Source organism: Ambystoma mexicanum, chromosome 7q, assembly GCF_040938575.1.
Source record: "Ambystoma mexicanum isolate Mex_15411 chromosome 7q, UKY_AmexF1_1, whole genome shotgun sequence".
In the NCBI taxonomy this organism is placed as follows: domain Eukaryota; kingdom Metazoa; phylum Chordata; class Amphibia; order Caudata; family Ambystomatidae; genus Ambystoma; species Ambystoma mexicanum.
The window spans coordinates 1,033,232,946-1,033,250,398 of record NC_090941.1 but is presented as its reverse complement, the minus strand read 5'-3'; the positions used below and the strand labels follow the sequence as shown (position 1 = coordinate 1,033,250,398).

General features: G+C 49.3%; 1 long non-coding RNA gene across 2 annotated transcripts; it reads left to right on the top strand.

The window, feature by feature from the left end:
* Positions 1-3,794: 3,794 nt before the first annotated feature.
* On the top strand, positions 3,795-15,992 carry LOC138528568 (uncharacterized). Of its 2 annotated transcripts, XR_011284176.1 has the most exons (4): positions 3,795-3,995; positions 4,106-4,158; positions 4,266-4,295; positions 14,517-15,992. It is a non-coding gene; the product is annotated as an uncharacterized lncRNA (long non-coding RNA). The 2 variants fall into 2 exon arrangements; XR_011284175.1 differs by lacking the exon at positions 4,266-4,295 and having other exon boundaries at positions 3,834-3,995.
* Positions 15,993-17,453: the final 1,461 nt, after the last annotated feature.

Below are 17,453 nucleotides of genomic sequence, written 5' to 3'. Positions count from 1 at the left end.
ACTAAAGTGTTCATGTAGCTTCGTGAAGGGATGCCTATGTGCTTAATTTCATAAGTATCTATGTCATGATGTCAGTCGTGAGGTCGTCGGCGTTCTTCGAGGTCGCGGTCAGTCCACTTGTTCGATTGATGACAGATGTATCTCTTCAATACTCTTATCTGAGTATGGTCTGAATGGTTGTTTTAGTGATTAGTGCTTTTCACACCCGCGATACATCAACAGTGGTGAGGAAGGGCCCAGAAACGATGTACATCTCTCTTTTCTCTGTTGCCGGGCTGAGAGTGGGATGGGTGTAATGAGGGCCACGATTGGGTCTCCCTCTTCAGATCTTGGTTTAGGGCTGTCTAGGACTGCTTTAATCTGCTACTGTTGGCCATTCCTGGTGAAGAATCCTAAGTACTTTACTGTGGATTGAGCCGATTTACACTTCTTAGTATTAGCTGGTAACCCCACTGCTCTCAAGACTCTCATGACTGTATAAAGGTGATAGACATGATCTTCCCAGGTCCTACTATGGATCACAATGGATCACAATGTTGTCTATGTAGGCCCCACAGAAGTCAGAGTAACGTTGTAAGATCTTATCCATCAACTGTTGGAATGTTGCTGGGGGCCTATTTAGTCCAAATGGGTGGATTTTAAAGTGGAACTGATCTAGGGCTGTGGCAAAGGCAGTTTTTCCTTTATCAGGACTGTACAATGGAACTGCCCCCCCTCGTAAGTGTGTCTTGTCTCCTTCTGCCCCCTCCTCTTCCTCCCCTCCCCCTCCTCTTGTCACTCTTGCACTGCAACAATTGCCGCCAGGCATAGTAATGTTACTGCTTGTATTGTTTCTCCTTTTTTCCCTTCCCTTTCCTCTCCCTTATTGTTCCATGCACTTGTACTATCTGTTATGATTTGATAGTTATTTTTCACATTCTGATTTGTTTCAAGGACCTGTAAGAATGTTACTGTATTTCCCCATGCTCCCTCCCTCCTTGAAGCGCTTTGAAGCGCATTGTGCATAGGCGCTATACAAATAAACAATCAATATCGGTATCAATAACCTGCTAATAGCCTTTTGTAAAGTCTTTGGTAGAGAGAGAGATGGCGTTGCCAAGACGATCAATGAAATCATCAATCCTGGGTATCGACTAGGCATCAAATGCAGATATTGCATTGACTTTCCTGAAGTCAATACAAAATCTCCACTTCCCATCGTGTTTGGCCACTAATACGATGGGGAAAGACCAGCGAGTATTAGATGGTTCAATGATATTAGCTTCAAGTATCTGCCTGAATTCATGGATGATGGTCGCTTTCCTTGCCTCGAGTAGTCTATAAGGTTTTAGGTGTACAACTTTTCCCTCGGGGTGAGGATATGGTATAGATTCCTTTCACCCTCCCTGACTCCGTTTTGAATGCGTCAGTAAATTGGAAGAGTATCATAGATATCAGGAGTATGTCATAGAGATCTTGTTTCTGGAGGGATAAGTACCTTTCTATCAGAGTCATCAAGTAATAAACATGACAGAATGGTGGTAGTGGACTCTGTAGGGTTTTCTTTCCATTCTTTTAAAAGGTTCATCTGGTAAAAGTGGGTTTTCAATCAGCAGTCAAGTTGGGAAATTTTGTAGTTACAGTGTCCTGTCTGTTCTAACACCTCCTAAGGCCAGTGCCATTTGGATATTAGTTTATTCTGAGGTTGGCTATAACACTAACACATTTTGTCCTACTGAGAAAGTTCTTGTATGAGGTTTTCTTCCTGCTGTTCTTGGGCCTTGGTGATGTGGGTTTGGACTAAAGATCGTACTACAGGCATGTGTTCCCTTAGACTGTGGGCCGTTTGGGAGAGTGGAACTGGGGTTCTTTCTCTCCTACCAGGTCTCTCTCAACATATCCAGGGTATCTCGGGGTTCCTGTCTGCAAAGTCATTCAAACTGGGAGAATCCTGCAGAAGCCTGGGGGGGTCTTTCCAACGGTAAATAAAGCCCAATGTACCATCTGATCCCAATTCCTTCCATCTTGTTCCACTACCTTCCATAACATCGTTTTCAGGGTCTTATTAAATCTTTCTACAAGGCCATATTGTTCAACGCCCAATCACCAGTTCATCCGCACTCAGTCACCATGCGCTACCTGCCTCTACTCTTCACAGGTGAGCACCCTGGTTCTGAACTACAACCCTCTGCCTGGTTGCCGCTGACTCTTGGCTCCCTCTCCTTCAAGCCTTACTACAAACTGTTCCAGTTGATCTCCTACTATGTGCATCCTCCAATTAACTCACTCACTGCTTCTTTTCTGCTGCTTGTTAGTGCCTCCTCATGACTCCTCTCTAAGTTTGCTTTACATCTGTGCATCTTCCTTTTTGTGGCATTGTTGTGCTCTTGTGGAAATTTGAATCTAGGTGTGGTACTACATCGGTGCATCTTCCTTTTTGTGATGCATTGTTGTGCTTTTGGGGAAATTCGAATCTAGGTGTGCTACTACATGTGTACATCTTCCTTTTTGTGCTGCATTGTTGTGCTGTTGGGGTAATACGAATCTAGGTGTGCTACTACATCTGTACATCTTCCTTTTTGTGCTGCATTGTTGTGCTTTTGGGGAAATTCAAATCTAGTTATGCCTAAAATATTCGGCTGCTAGGCCGCCTGGTGACTCTTGTGCATTGGCAGCCTCTCCATCTATCCCTCTTTCAGCCACCTCAATGGAACTCTGCATCCCCCCAATCTATTCTGTTATTCACAAAAAGGATTTTTTGCTTTCACACTGCGCACTTAAACAACAGAGTCACTGAAATGTTTGCACAATTTAATTGAGTACAGGAGAGCATGGCACGTGTTTCGAGCTGTAGGGCTCTTCTTCTGAGGCTGAAAACACTGTATAAACCAATAATGCAGAATTGTACCATAGATAGTAATCAATGCAATCAAGTCCATCTATTTCGAATCAGGAGTCCAAGTACCCTTTGGCAAAAATCTCACCAGATGGATAATAAACAACTGCTTAGATTTGTGGGTATGGCAAAAGTATCTTTACCTCAGTGAGGGGGCAACCTCGTTCTCAAGCTCAGGCAATTGGAAGCACGCCTTATATGTCAATATCGTACTGTTGCACACAGACTTAATACAGACCATGAACTATCTGTGTTCCTTTGAAGCGATGCGCAGCAGATGTTACCTGTGTTGTGTAATTGAACTCATGAACTAAACTAGTCCAATTGGTCACAATTACTATGCTAATAGATGTATCTTGTCCATGACCGGAGATGCATGTTGCCCCTTATGGGTGTGTGGAAGCCAGTTTTTGTAATCGACTATCAGTGTACGGACGGTGCTAGCCAAAGATATATTGGCTCACCAAGCCTATCGAGAAGGTGCTGATAAGCACGCCGATCCTTGTGGATCACCACTCTAATTACATGCCTCTGTAAAGCCAATTGTGTGGCCTATTACTTCTGTTCACACTATTTTCTTTGACGCTTTCACTACATATAATTCGAGTCTCCGTAGACCGTCCTAATGTGAATTATTATCCACAATTCTCTGTGGACTGCCTTATTGCTAGTAATTATCTATACTTAACCTGACCCTATGGTCTTTAATCACAGTTGGTAACGCTCACGCACATTGTGTGCAACTGACTAATTGGCATTAACATGATCTCTTCACACACCCAACATGGCCGCTTACAGTAGCAGCATGCCAATGATATGACGCACGCGCTAGCTTCGTTGAAATGTTAAAACAGCAGCAAGTTCTTGCTGCGCCCGGCTCCGTCTTCGGCATGCATGCGGAAACGCTGGTAAGTGAGGTCTTTCGCGCACGTCCCTGGGTTAGACCACTAGGGGCTGTTATAGTGCATGTGACCTTTTAGTCAAGTCAATGAGACTAATTTAGCATACTTTCTCCCCTTCTCTCTGATTCACCTATGTGACTTCCAACTTGACCAATGGGGTTGAAGAATTGTCCCCAATTCATTAGAGGGATCTTATCTCGCGACAGCGACAAATATAGGTATGTGCAATTGTTACATTCTATACTAATTATTTTTTGATTAATAGAATTAGCTAGCAGCATCTCATTTTAAATGCAGTCTAAGTGACAGCAATATTTTTCACTTTCAGTCGAGCCCATTGCCATGAATAGTAAGAACGGCACAATTTACACGAACTAATTGGTAAGTGGCAACTGTTTCCTAAAGGCAAAGGCACACATTTTTTTTTCCAATGGCACCTTAGTTATAAGTCTTTAACTGACAACTATACCCCTCATCCTTTTCTCTAGCATTAAGCACGATCAGCAAGGAATTCAAAGGTACAATATTAACTTTGTATGTTTAGTACCAATATGACTTTCGTGCATCTAGTATAAGTGCACATGTTGAACCAGCATGAACCCTATGCTAATATGGCATTGTCTTTTCTTTCACTTTTGTCTTGTCGCTTTCTTTGGTTACATTGCATCCACTCAAAACTGAAAATTCTGCGATATCGAATTGATGACTCATATCCTTTTTCTATATGGGACTTGATGCAATGGCCATACAATTGGTTCTGTATAACTTTTGATATGTGTTCCAATGTGGGCAACTATATTACACTTCAATTTGGTTACTGCCCAATGACTAATTTGTTTGCCTAACTCATGTTTTAATCAATTCACCAACTGTGCCTCCCTTGTGTGTTGGATAATATTGCATTGATTACTATCTATGGTGCAATTCTGCATTTTTGTTGTATACAGTGTTTTTAGCCTCAGAAGAAGAGCCCTACAGCTTGCAACACATGTCAGACTGTCCTGCACTCAATTAAATTGTGCAAACATTGCAGTGACTCTGTTGTTTAAGTGTGCAGTGTGAAAGCAAAATATCCTTTTTGTGAATAGTACTTTTGAATGTCGGGAACTTGGCAGGCAACCCACAACATGCTTTTACCTGCAGCCCATCAACAATTTATCGTCTTTGGACCTAGCGCTGGCTCTCAACCAGTCTCTCTCTGCCATTCCTCTCCTTAGTCTAACTGTTACTCTATCAACTATCCCTCCTCTCGCATAAGGTCTGGAAGAAAAAAGTAAAAAAATGATCTCTTGGTCTCTAATCCTGGCCTACCTATTGCTGACACCTACGTTAGTGCTTCTTCCAGACAGACTATCACTGAGAACCTCTTCTATGTCCCTTCTCCTAACCTATGGACCTCTCATCTGATCTCTCCCCTCTCTCCTCTTCCCCATTAATGGTGGCCCTCGATAAGAAGTACTCTTGGTGCACTTCTCATCTTCTAGATCAGGGGTGCACAACTGATTTTGACAGAGGGCCGAAAGTACCTTACATGAGGGCTATAGTGGGCCGAAAAGTAAATGTGGGTGTGGCGGTAGGCGGGGCGTGGCAGGAGGCTTTTTAAACCCCCAAGTTGTACTAAACACATGGAAAAAGAATGTTTTTGAGGGGTAGCAGTTTTTATTTGCATTTCAAACTTACATTTTGTACTACACATTTTCCATTGTTATAATTTATTTCTATTTAGTTATTGTATCTCGCCTGTTTAATTAACTTATATATATTTTATTGACCCTAGATTGGACATGCCGTTATTTTGGACTGCTACAGTTTGATATTTGGGTTGCCCAAGAGGAGTATGGCCTTCGTTGAGTCAGGTTTCCTCAAAAAGCCAAAGATGAACATCTCCTAACTGTGCCTGTTTTAGCTTTATTATTGCGTTCACTCTTGGAGTGCAACACTATGCCCCAGGGCCCCCTTACCCCCAACCAAACTCTATGCCCCATGGCCCCCTCACCCCAACCAAACACTATACCCCATGTCACTCACCCCCAACCAAACACTATGCCCCATGTCCCCCTCACCCCAACCAAACACTATGCCCCATGTCCCCCTCACCCCAACCAAACACTATGCCCCATGTCCCCCTCACCCCCAACCAAACACTATGCCCCATGCCCCCCTCACCCCCAACCAAACACTATGCCCCATGTCCCTCACCCCCAACCAAACACTATGCCCCATGTCCCTCACCCCCAACCAAACACTATGCCCCATGTCACTCACCCCCAACCAAACACTATGCCCCATGTCCCCCTTACCCCCAACCAAACACTATGCCCTGTGTCCCCCTCACCCCCAACCAAACACTATGCCCCATGTCCCCCTCACCCCCAACCAAACACTATGCCCCATGTCCCCCTCACCCCCAACCAAACACTATGCCCCATGTCCCCCTCACCCCCAACCAAACACTATGCCCCATGTCACTCACCCCCAACCAAACACTATGCCCTATGGCCCCCTCACCCCCAACCAAACACTATGCCCCATGTCCCTCACCCCCAACCAAACACTATGCCCCATGTCCCGCACCCCCAACCAAACACTATGCCTCATGGCCCCCTTACCCCCAACCAAACACTATGCCCCATGTCACTCACCCCCAACCAAACACTATGCCCCATGTCCCCCTCACCCCCAACCAAACACTATGCCCCATGGCTCCCTTACCCCCAACCAAACACTATGCCCCATGTCACTCACCCCCAACCAAACACTATGCCCCATGTCCCCCTCACCCCCAACCAAACACTATGCCCCATGTTCCCCTCACCCCCAACCAAACACTATGCCTCATGTCCCCCTCACCCCCAACCAAACACTATGCCCCATGTCCCCCTCACCCCCACCAAACACTATGTCCTATGGCCCCCTCATCCCCAACCAAACACTATGCCCTATGGTCCCCTCACCCCCAACCAAACACTATGACCCATGTCCCTCACCCCCAACCAAACACTATGCCCCATGGCCCCCTCACCCCCAACCACGCACTATGCCCCATGTCCCTCACCCCAAACCAAACACTATGCTCCATGGCCCCTCACCCCCAACCAAACACTATGCCCCATGTCACTCACCCCCAACCAAACACTATGCCCCATGTCCCTCACCCCCAACCAAACACTATGCCCCATGGCCCCCTCACCCCAACCAAACACTATGCCCCATGTCCCTCACCCCCAACCAAACACTATGCCCCATGGCCCCCTTACACCCAACCAAACACTATGCCCCATGTCACTCACCCCCAACCAAACACTATGCCCCATGTCCCCCTCACTCCCAACCAAACACTATGCCCCATGTCCCCCTCACCCCCAACCAAACACTATGCCCCATGTCCCCCTCACCCCCAACCAAACACTATGCCCCATGTCACTCACCCCCAACCAAACACTATGCCCTATGGCCCCCTCACCCCCAACCAAACACTATGCCCCATGTCACTCACCCCCAACCAAACACTATGCCCTATGGCCCCCGCACCCCCAACCAAGCACTATGCCCCATGTCCCTCACCCCCAACCAAACACTATGCCCCATGGCCCCCTCACCCCCAACCAAACACTATGCCCCATGTCCCTCACCCCCAACCAAACACTACGCCCCATGTCCCTCACCCCCAACCAAACACTATGCCCCATGGCCCCCTCACCCCCAACCAAACACTATGCCCCATGTCCCTCACCCCCAACCAAACACTATGCCCCAGGGCCCCCTTACACCCAACCAAACACTATGCCCCATGTCACTCACCCCCAACCAAATACTATGCCCCATGCCCCCCTCACCCCAACCAAACACTATGCTCCATGTCCCCCTCACCCCCAACCAAACACTATGCCCCATGTCCCCCTCACCCCCAACCAAACACTATGCCCCGTGTCACTCACCCCCAACCAAACTCTATGCCCTATGGCCCCCTCACTACCAACCAAACACTACGCCCCGTGTCCCTGACCCCCAACCAAACACTATGCCCCATGGCCCCCTCACCCCCAACCAAACACTATGCCCTGTGTCCCTCACCCCCAACCAAACACTATGCCCCATGACCCCCTCACCCCCAACCAAACACTATGGCCCATGTCACTCACCCCCAACCAAACACTATGCCCCATGTTCCCCTCACCCCAACCAAACACTATGCCCCATGTCCCCCTCACCCCAACCAAACACTATGCCCCATGTCACTCACCCCCAACCAAACACCATGCCCCATGGCCCCCTCACCCCCAACCAAACACTATGCCCCATGTCCCTCACCCCCAACCAAACACTATGCCCCATGTCCCCCTCGCCCCCAACCAAACACTATGCCCCATGTCACTCACCCCCAACCAAACAATATGCCCTATGGCCCCCTCACCCCCAACCAAACACTATGCCCCATGTCCCTCACCCCCAACCAAACACAATGCCCCATGGCCCCCTCACCCCCAACCAAACACTATGCCCCATGAGCCTCACCCCCAACCAAACACTACGCCCCATGGCCCCCTCACCCCCAACCAAACACTATGCCCCATGTCACTCACCCCCAACCAAACACTATGCCCCATGTCACTCACCCCCAACCAAACACTATGCCCCATGTCCCCCTCACCCCCAACCAAACACTATGCCCCATGTCCCCCTCACCCCCAACCAAACACTATGCCCCATGTCACTCACCCCCAACCAAACACTATGCCCCATGTCCCCCTCACTCCCAACCAAACACTATGCCCCATGTCCCCCTCACCCCCAACCAAACACTATGCCCCATGTCCCTTTCACCCCCAACCAAACACTATGCCCCATGTCACTCACCCCCAACCAAACACTATGCCCTATGGCCCCCTCACCCCCAACCAAACACTATGCCCCATGTCACTCACCCCCAACCAAACACTATGCCCCATGTCCCCCTCACTCCCAACCAAACACTATGCCCCATGTCCCCCTCACCCCCAACCAAACACTATGCCCCGTGTCACTCACCCCCAACCAAACACTATGCCCCGTGTCACTCACCCCCAACCAAACACTATGCCCCCCTCACTACCAACCAAACACTACGCCCCGTGTCCCTGACCCCCAACCAAACACTATGCCCCATGTCCCCCTCACTCCCAACCAAACACTATGCCCCATGTCCCCCTCACTCCCAACCAAACACTATGCCCCATGGCCCCCTCACCCCCAACCAAACACTATGCCCTGTGTCCCTCACCCCCAACCAAACACTATGCCCCATGACCCCCTCACCCCCAACCAAACACTATGCCCCATGTCACTCACCCCCAACCAAACACTATGCCCCATGTCCCCCTCACCCCAACCAAACACTATGCCCCATGTCCCCCTCACCCCCAACCAAACACTATGCCCCATGTCACTCACCCCCAACCAAACACCATGCCCCATGGCCCCCTCACCCCCAACCAAACACTATGCCCCATGTCCCTCACCCCCAACCAAACACTATGCCCCATGGACCCCTCACCCCCAACCAAACACTATGCCCCATGTCACTCACCCCCAACCAAACACTATGCCCCATGTCCCTCACCCCCAACCAAACACTATGCCCCATGGCCCCCTCACCCCCAACCAAACACAATGCCCCATGGCCCCCTCACCCCCAACCAAACACTATGCCCCATGTCACTCACCCCCAACCAAACACTTTGCCCCATGTCCCCCTCACCCCCAACCAAACACTATGCCCCATGTTCCCCTTACCCCCAACCAAACACTATGCCCCATGTCCCCCTCACCCCAACCAAACACTATGCCCCATGTCCCTCACCCCCAACCAAACACTATGCCCCATGGCCCCCTCACCCCCAACCAAACACTATGCCCCATGTCCCTCACCCCCAACCAAACACTATGCCCCATGGCCCCCTCACCCCCAACCAAACACTATGCCCCATGGCCCCCTTACACCCAACCAAACACTATGCCCCATGTCACTCACCCCCAACCAAATACTATGCCCCATGCCCCCCTCACCCCAACCAAACACTATGCCCCATGTCCCCCTCACCCCCAACCAAACACTATGCCCCATGTCCCCCTCACCCCCAACCAAACACTATGCCCCATGTCCCCCTCACCCCCAACCAAACACTATGCCCCGTGTCACTCACCCCAACCAAACACTATGCCCCATGGCCTCCTCACCCCCAACCAAACCCCCCACCCCATGGCCCCCTCACCCCCAACTGCAAACGCCCCACCCCCCAACTCAGCACACACACTCAAGCATGCACCCATACAGACCCGAACCCCCCACCCCCAACTCAGCAGACACACACAAACATGCACCCATAAAGACCCGAACCCCCCACCCCCCCAACTCCAAACCCCCCACCCCACACTCTCAAGCATGCACCCATACAGATCCGAACCTCCAACCCCCCAACTCAGCACACACACAAACATGCACCCATACAGACCCAAACCCCCACCCCCAACTCAGCACACACACACAAACATGCACCCATAAAGACCCGAACCCCCACCCCCCAACTCAGCACACAAAAAACATTCAAATCAAAACATTCATACACATCCGACAACCTCCCCCCCACCCCCGCATCTCAACATACACACAAAAAACATTAAAATCCAAACATTAATACACATCCGACACCCCCCACCCCCGCATCTCAACATACACACAAAATACATTCAAATACAAACATTCATACACATCCGACACACCCCCTCACCCCCGCATCTCAACATACACACAAAATACATTCAAATACAAACATTCATACACATCCGACACCCCCCCCACCCCCGCATCTCAACATACACACAAAATACATTCAATTACAAACATTCATACACATCCGACAAACCCCCCACCCCCGCATCTCAACATACAGACAAAATACATTCAAATAGAAACATTCATACACATCGAACACACCTCCCCACCCCGCATCTCAACATACACACAAAATACATTCAAATACAAACATTCATACACATCCGAAACTCCCCCACCCCGCATCTCAACATACACACAAAATACATTCAAATACAAACATTCATACACATCCGACACCCCCCCACCCCCGCATCTCAACATAAACACAAAATACATTCAAATACAAACATTCATACACATCCGACACACCCCCCACCCCCGCATCTCAACATACACACAAAATACATTCAAACACAAACATTCATACACATCCGACACACTCCCCCCACCCCCGCATCTCAACATACACACACAAACATAAAGCAAAACAAACCCGACACACAAACACAAACAGAGCACTTACCGGAGACGTGCTGGAAGGCAGGTAAGCGGCAGGTAAGCTGGAACACTGGAATCGTACTACGGCTGGCGTGGCAAGCAAGGCTGAAATGCCTTCCGGCATCAAGCCTTACTGGCCACGCCAGCCGTAGTGCTGGCCCTCCATTGGTGCAGCACACACGCATTACGTGGCTCGTAGGAGCGATGTGGTGCATGTGTGTGCTGAGCCAATGAGGGCCAGTGTTTTGTACGGCCCGGAAGACAACAAAGACTTTCCTAATGGAGGGCGGCCGCGGGCCGCCCTCCATTAGGAAAGTCTTTGTGCCTCGCGGGCCGGACAAAAGAGCATGGCGGGCCGTACGTTGTGCACCCATGTTCTAGATGCATCAGTAATGTCCATCACAATGGCACTGTCATGGCCCAGGGTCCTAAACCCAATCTGTTTCTCTTCGACCAGCGCCCACCGACCCTCATCAACTTTCTACCTTCTCCTGCTACTCCCACCTCCTCTCTCTCTACACTTCCTTCACAACCTCTGATGTATGTACCACACTCATGTACCCCTCCTCAGAAAACCTTCAAAGCTGGTGACCGGCTACTCTTAGCCACTATGAATGCTCGATCTGCTGTCAAACATTCTTCTGACATCTGCCTCCTTCTTGTAGACTTTGATCTCGACATCCTCGCTTTTACCGAGACGTGGTTCAATGTCAGCTCAGTCACTGCTTTTGACTCCCTCCTCCTTGATGGCTACAAGATCCACTCCAAACCTTGCACCAAACCGATCTGGAGGTGGAGTAGCCCTGATCTTCCCTGGGTGGGTTTCTTCCTCTCTCATACCCACCCAGCCATATTTCTCCTTTGAAAGCATTGTCTGCAAGCTTGCGTTGTCTCTAAATCTCTCTCTCACCTTTGCCACTAGCTACAGACCCCCTGGCCTTGTGTCTGTCTTCCTCTTGGAATGGGCCCACTCCACCTCTTCTCTTCTGACCTTTGCCTCTAGGCTCCTCCTCCTTGAAGATTTCAACATCCACCTGGACTCCCCTGTTCTTGCCTCTTCACTCTTCCGTACCTTTCTTTCCCTCACTATTCTCCCCATTGGCCCTACCCACCCTGCCAGTCACACTCTTGATGCCTTCATCCCTGTAGATTTCCCACCCTCTAATTACCCCACTCTCTCTCCTGGTCTGACCACACTCTCCTCTCTTCTCATCTGGGACCTCTCGGCCCCCTGAGCAAGCCGACACCAGCACTGCCAGCCTCCTTCGCAGTCTTCCGGCCGATGAAAAAGGGGTGTCGGATGCTGCGTTTGCCTCCACCTTCATCCGCCCTCCTTCTCCTCCTCCTGACTCTTCCACTGACTCTATCCTTTCCAATCTTCATCTTGCTATCACTAACACTCTTGACATTCTTGCCCCTGTCATTAAGATCTGCCTGAAACCTGACTTAACAGCTGGTTCAACTCCAATCCAGCCTCTCTGAAATGCAAGTGCAGAGTTGCTGAATGGAAGTGTCAGTCCTTGGGCTCATCCCCTTACAAACTGGCTTGCCGCCTACTCCAAAGGCAATACTGTCCCTCTATCCGCTCCAAGAAGAAGGCTCACATCCAGGCCCGTATCTCTTGAGCCTCTAACAACACGGTTGAACTCTTCCAAATCTACAAGGAACTAGACAATCCATCTGCAGTCTCCACCTTGCCTCTTCCTTCTCAGGCCCTCTGTACTGGCCACCCATTTCTCCTCTAAAACTCAGGACATTCTGACCTCTCCCTCTCCCTCTTCCTCCCCTCCCTTCATCCCTCTGCCTGTCCCCCTGCATCCCTTGGCCTCTCTTCCACCCCTACCCTCTCTCTCCTCCTTCTCACCTATCATAACGGATGCGATCTCTAGGGTATTCTGATTTATGTAATGTTATGTTATTTGGCATTTATTTAGCTCTCTATTTATCATTGGTATCACCTCAAACCACTGGTAGGTTGAATGCCCTCGGGGGACCGTAGTCCAGGTCAGTTGAGAGAGTAAGGTGTCATAGGGTGCTTGGGTGCCCCAGTTATGTGAGCAGCCGATGTAATAGCCAGATGGTAGCTGCATCCTAGCATTAGGTGTGGTGGTATCGATATCAGTTGAATGTGTGCAGTCTGGAGGGTGGACACCAAGACTGTGTTCTGGCTGCGTTAGGCCTGTGTAGGACACTTATGTCTGCAGCTAAGCTGGTTTGTCATGGGATGTAGCTGCGTTGTATTAGAATGATGAGGTGTTCATGGGGTAATGTTTGTTTGTGAGCAGCTAGTCTGAAAAGATCGCGGGGTATAGCTGCACTCTAATTGTGTGTTGGTGTTGGTGTAGAGTGGAGAGTAAGCATAGTGATATGGGAGGCAAGTTTGGTGGAGTTATGATCTGAGGAGTTCACTTTACGGATTTCAAGTGTGCTTTTACTTAATAGTGACTTGTAGGCATTATCAGTGGCTTCATTGCTCGGGATCTCGTTGAGCATTAGTCATTGGGTTGCAAGGCTCAATTGCCACAGATGGTCGTGGTTGGCTTTACGGAAAGAGCCATGTTTTTAGAGCTTCGCGGAAGGTCATATATTCTTGAAGGTCCCATGCAAACAGGTGTCCCCTTGTTCTTCTAGAACCATTAAGAACCTCATATCCTCCCTCGACTTCTGCAACCACTCCCTAGCATCTGGCTCTTTCCCTTCTTCTCTCAAGCACTCCCTTTGTGCACCCTGTGAGAAACCTAAGGGTATTCTCGCCAGTAGGCCTCTGGAATCCCTTATTCAGCTGGCCAGGGCCAGGGCTGGCGCTCTCAGATCCCAGCACAGGCAGTGGACGAGCGAGGGAGGATCACCTAGGTAGGGGATCCCGGGGTTATGCTTGGAGTAATACCCCAGGAAAGATGCAGTATTCTACCAGGAACCAAGTCCCTGGAGCCTTTTTTGGTTATTCTACATCCACCTCCCTTCCACCCAAAGAAGCTCCCTTGATAAAATCCCAGAATTCATGTTTTTCTGTTACCTCCCCGAATACTCCCAGTCATTCTTTTTCACATCCCTCTAATTGCTCTGTCCCGAAATCTCAGTATACCGCATTGGTAACACACTACCATTCCCACAATCCCCCCTGTTCAGGTCACAATAGAAATTCTGGTCATCTCCACTCATTCCACAACCCCTACCAATCTCACCCTTCCTAACGTACCCAAATCCCTAGCACAAGGACTATAATCCCGTACAACACCTTTTCTCCATCCTACTCCGTAGGATATTAAAAAATCCTACCACCCTCTTTTTCCAACATAAACACTTGCCTGCACGGTGACAGACAATGGGCTAATGTTAAAACTGTTTACCTGACATGTCCCGACAAAAGGGTCAGGCAATTAACCAAAATCAGACACACCTGACGTTGTTTTCACTTCCCCCACAGGAATAAAAGGTGTAGCACGAGAGCAAGGAAGAGCATGGCAGACCGCACAACATTAGAGCTAACTCAGCACGGCAGTTAAAGAGGAGACGAAAAACAGCGAATACCGAAAGGGTGACAAGGAGAGAAGTGACGTTGCTCTTTCCGATCAAGACCCACGAACAAAGGCCAGCGTGTGTTGCAGCAGATGTCAAAGGTACACGAGACCTTCCTCTGCTGATAACCAAGCCGGGGAGGTTCGCTGGTCTCTGTGGTACCCACCTTGACTCAAAGGAGAAGAAAACCAAGCAATTCATCACAGCCGGTGTGTCGATGGGAGAGTCGATGAGAGACCGAACTGTGTTGAACGAAAAGTAGCAAGCAGCTAAATTTGAACTTTGAAAGGAACTATTGAGAAAGAGGGGGAAAACCTGCAACAGAGGCATCTGGCACCATGTGGGTGCTCACGCAGGAAACTCTGGGCGATTACCCGATGATAAGAGACTACCTTAGGGAAGAGACGAAGAAAGGTCAAAGTGGTCATACAGGGGTCTTGTAAAATCCTCTGTACCGTTGAAGTTGGCAAGAGTGAACCCGGCAGACGGATGCTAAAAAGACAGGGAGAAGTCTAAAGTGCCATAGTGAACTGTTTGGTAAAAGTTGGTAAGCGTGAACCTGGCCGAGGGATGCTAACGAGACGGGGTGAAGTCTAAAGTCCCAAGGTACAGTGAACTGTCTGTATAAGTTGGTGAGAGTGAACCCGGCAGAGGGACGCCAACAACCCGAATAGTGTGTGGATCGAAGTAAACGCGACCAAGGGGTGTCCACAGTGCACCGTCTGTAAAAGTTAGCGAGAGTGAACCCAGCAGAGGGAAGCTGACAATCAGGGGCAAAACCTGAAGAAATGTTTAAAAAGGCATTAAAACTTGTGAAAGTAAGAAGTATTGGAAGACCATGGGAAGTGAATGGTCCCCCTTGTCAAGTGGGCCCGAGCCAGGTCGAGCGAGATCCAGGAGTGAAAAGTCCTCACCTAAAGTCCACTCGCAAAGGAACCTTTTGTTTATTTGTTTGTTGTTGAATACATCAAGTCCTCGAAGGCAAGAGACTTTTTATTGAAAAAAGACTTAACCATCGAAGAACCTGATGGCTGGAACAGAACTCGTGTTGAAAAAGCTAGAGTGTGTGCTGTGCTCCAAGGTCCCACCTTGTCCCGTGCTGAAAACGTGGGGAAGGGAGACCCCTGGCAATCACATCCTGACTTATTATTTAGAACACTTCTTTCTTTATTGAAATCCTATCCTACACTTTTTATGTAATTAGTTGTGATGAATTGGCAATACGTTTTTCTTTAGTACAGGCCTTTTTATTTTGACAAGACGCCACAAGGACTGCCTTATTATTAATTTGATGGTCGAAGCTTGCTCCCATCTTAGATTTAGGTTTAGATTTGGTGTTTTTCCACCCTGCATTTACAGTTTAATAAACACTCTTGAACTGTGATCACTTGTGTCTGTCTTTACTGTGGCCACCATGAGTTCCTTACAACCCCCTCCTAAAAAAGCCTTCTACTGACCACTTGTGTCTGGCCAACTACCGCTCTATCTCTACTACACCCTTCTTTGGGAAACTCCTGGAGAAGTTAGCCATCCCACAACTGACCCAGCACACTGAGCTCGTTGGTGGTTTACATGGACATCAATCTAGATTCCGGGCATCCATAAACACAGAAACTGCTCTGCTGAACACTGTGAAGATTGCTCGCAAAAAACTCTCCTGCTGTTCTCATTCTCCTTGACCTCTCTTCCGCCTTTGACACAGTCAACCATTCTATCCTCATAAAGTGGCTCCAAGATACACTTGGTATCTCAGACCGGGCACTGGATTGGTTGACATCCTTCCTTACTGACCGCCCTTCCGAGGTGCTCCTGGGCTCCTTCTCCTCCCCCACCACTCTATCTACTTGTGGTATTCCCCAGGGCTCTATCCTCTTACCTTGGCTTTTCAATATCTACCGAGCACTTCTTGCTCACCTGATCTCTGCCTCTCCTCATTTGCAGTGTTGCGCAAATGAGGCACAACTCTTCCTCAAGCTCGCTCTTCTCCTCCTCCTCCTCCTCTATCATTCCTGACTGCCCATCTGCTAGTGTTGGTGCATTTCCAATGATCTTTGTCTTATTGGCAGTAAGACCGAAATCCTGCCTATCTGGACACCTGATCTCCTCTATGGGCTCACCTCCCTCTCCTTCCACTGAGGCCAGAAACCTTGGGGTCATATTCGACTCCTCTCTCTCCTTTACTCCTCACATGTTGGACCTTGCCCAGAAGGCCCACTTTCAACTTCACCTCCTTAGAGGCATTCTTCCTTTCCTCACCTTCCCCCAGAAGCTCAATGTCTCTAGAGCTCTGGTCCCCTCCAGGCTAGATTACTGTAATAGCCTCTTTGTCAACCTGCCTCTTTCTTCACTCCATCCTCTTCAACTAATCCAGAATAGGGCTGCAAGACTTATCCTTGGCCTCAAGCCCTGGGACCATATCTCTCCAGCTTTAAAATCTATCCACTGGCTCCTGGTTGTCGCAAGGATCAAATTCAAGACCCTCTGCATCATCCACAAGGCTGTCTGGGGCCTGGGCCCAAGCTACCTGCAACTCTCTCTTACTAAATATTATCCATCCAGATCCCTTCGATATTCTGACTCCAATTCTCTGCTGATCAAATGCTTCTCCAAGCAGAGAGCTGGGGGCAGATCTCTCCACAGCTGGCTCCCTCGTATGGAACAGTCTCCCTATTTGTCTCAGTCTTGAACCGCACCACCTCCAGCTCCGCAAACAACTCAAGACCTTTCTCTTCGCCTCCTCCTTCCCCCTCCATCTCCCATGCTAACCATCCCTTCTGTCACTGAGATTGGTGGCCTGGTCCCTCAAGTATCTAATAGGGTCCTGGCCTTCTGCCCAATCACCCCC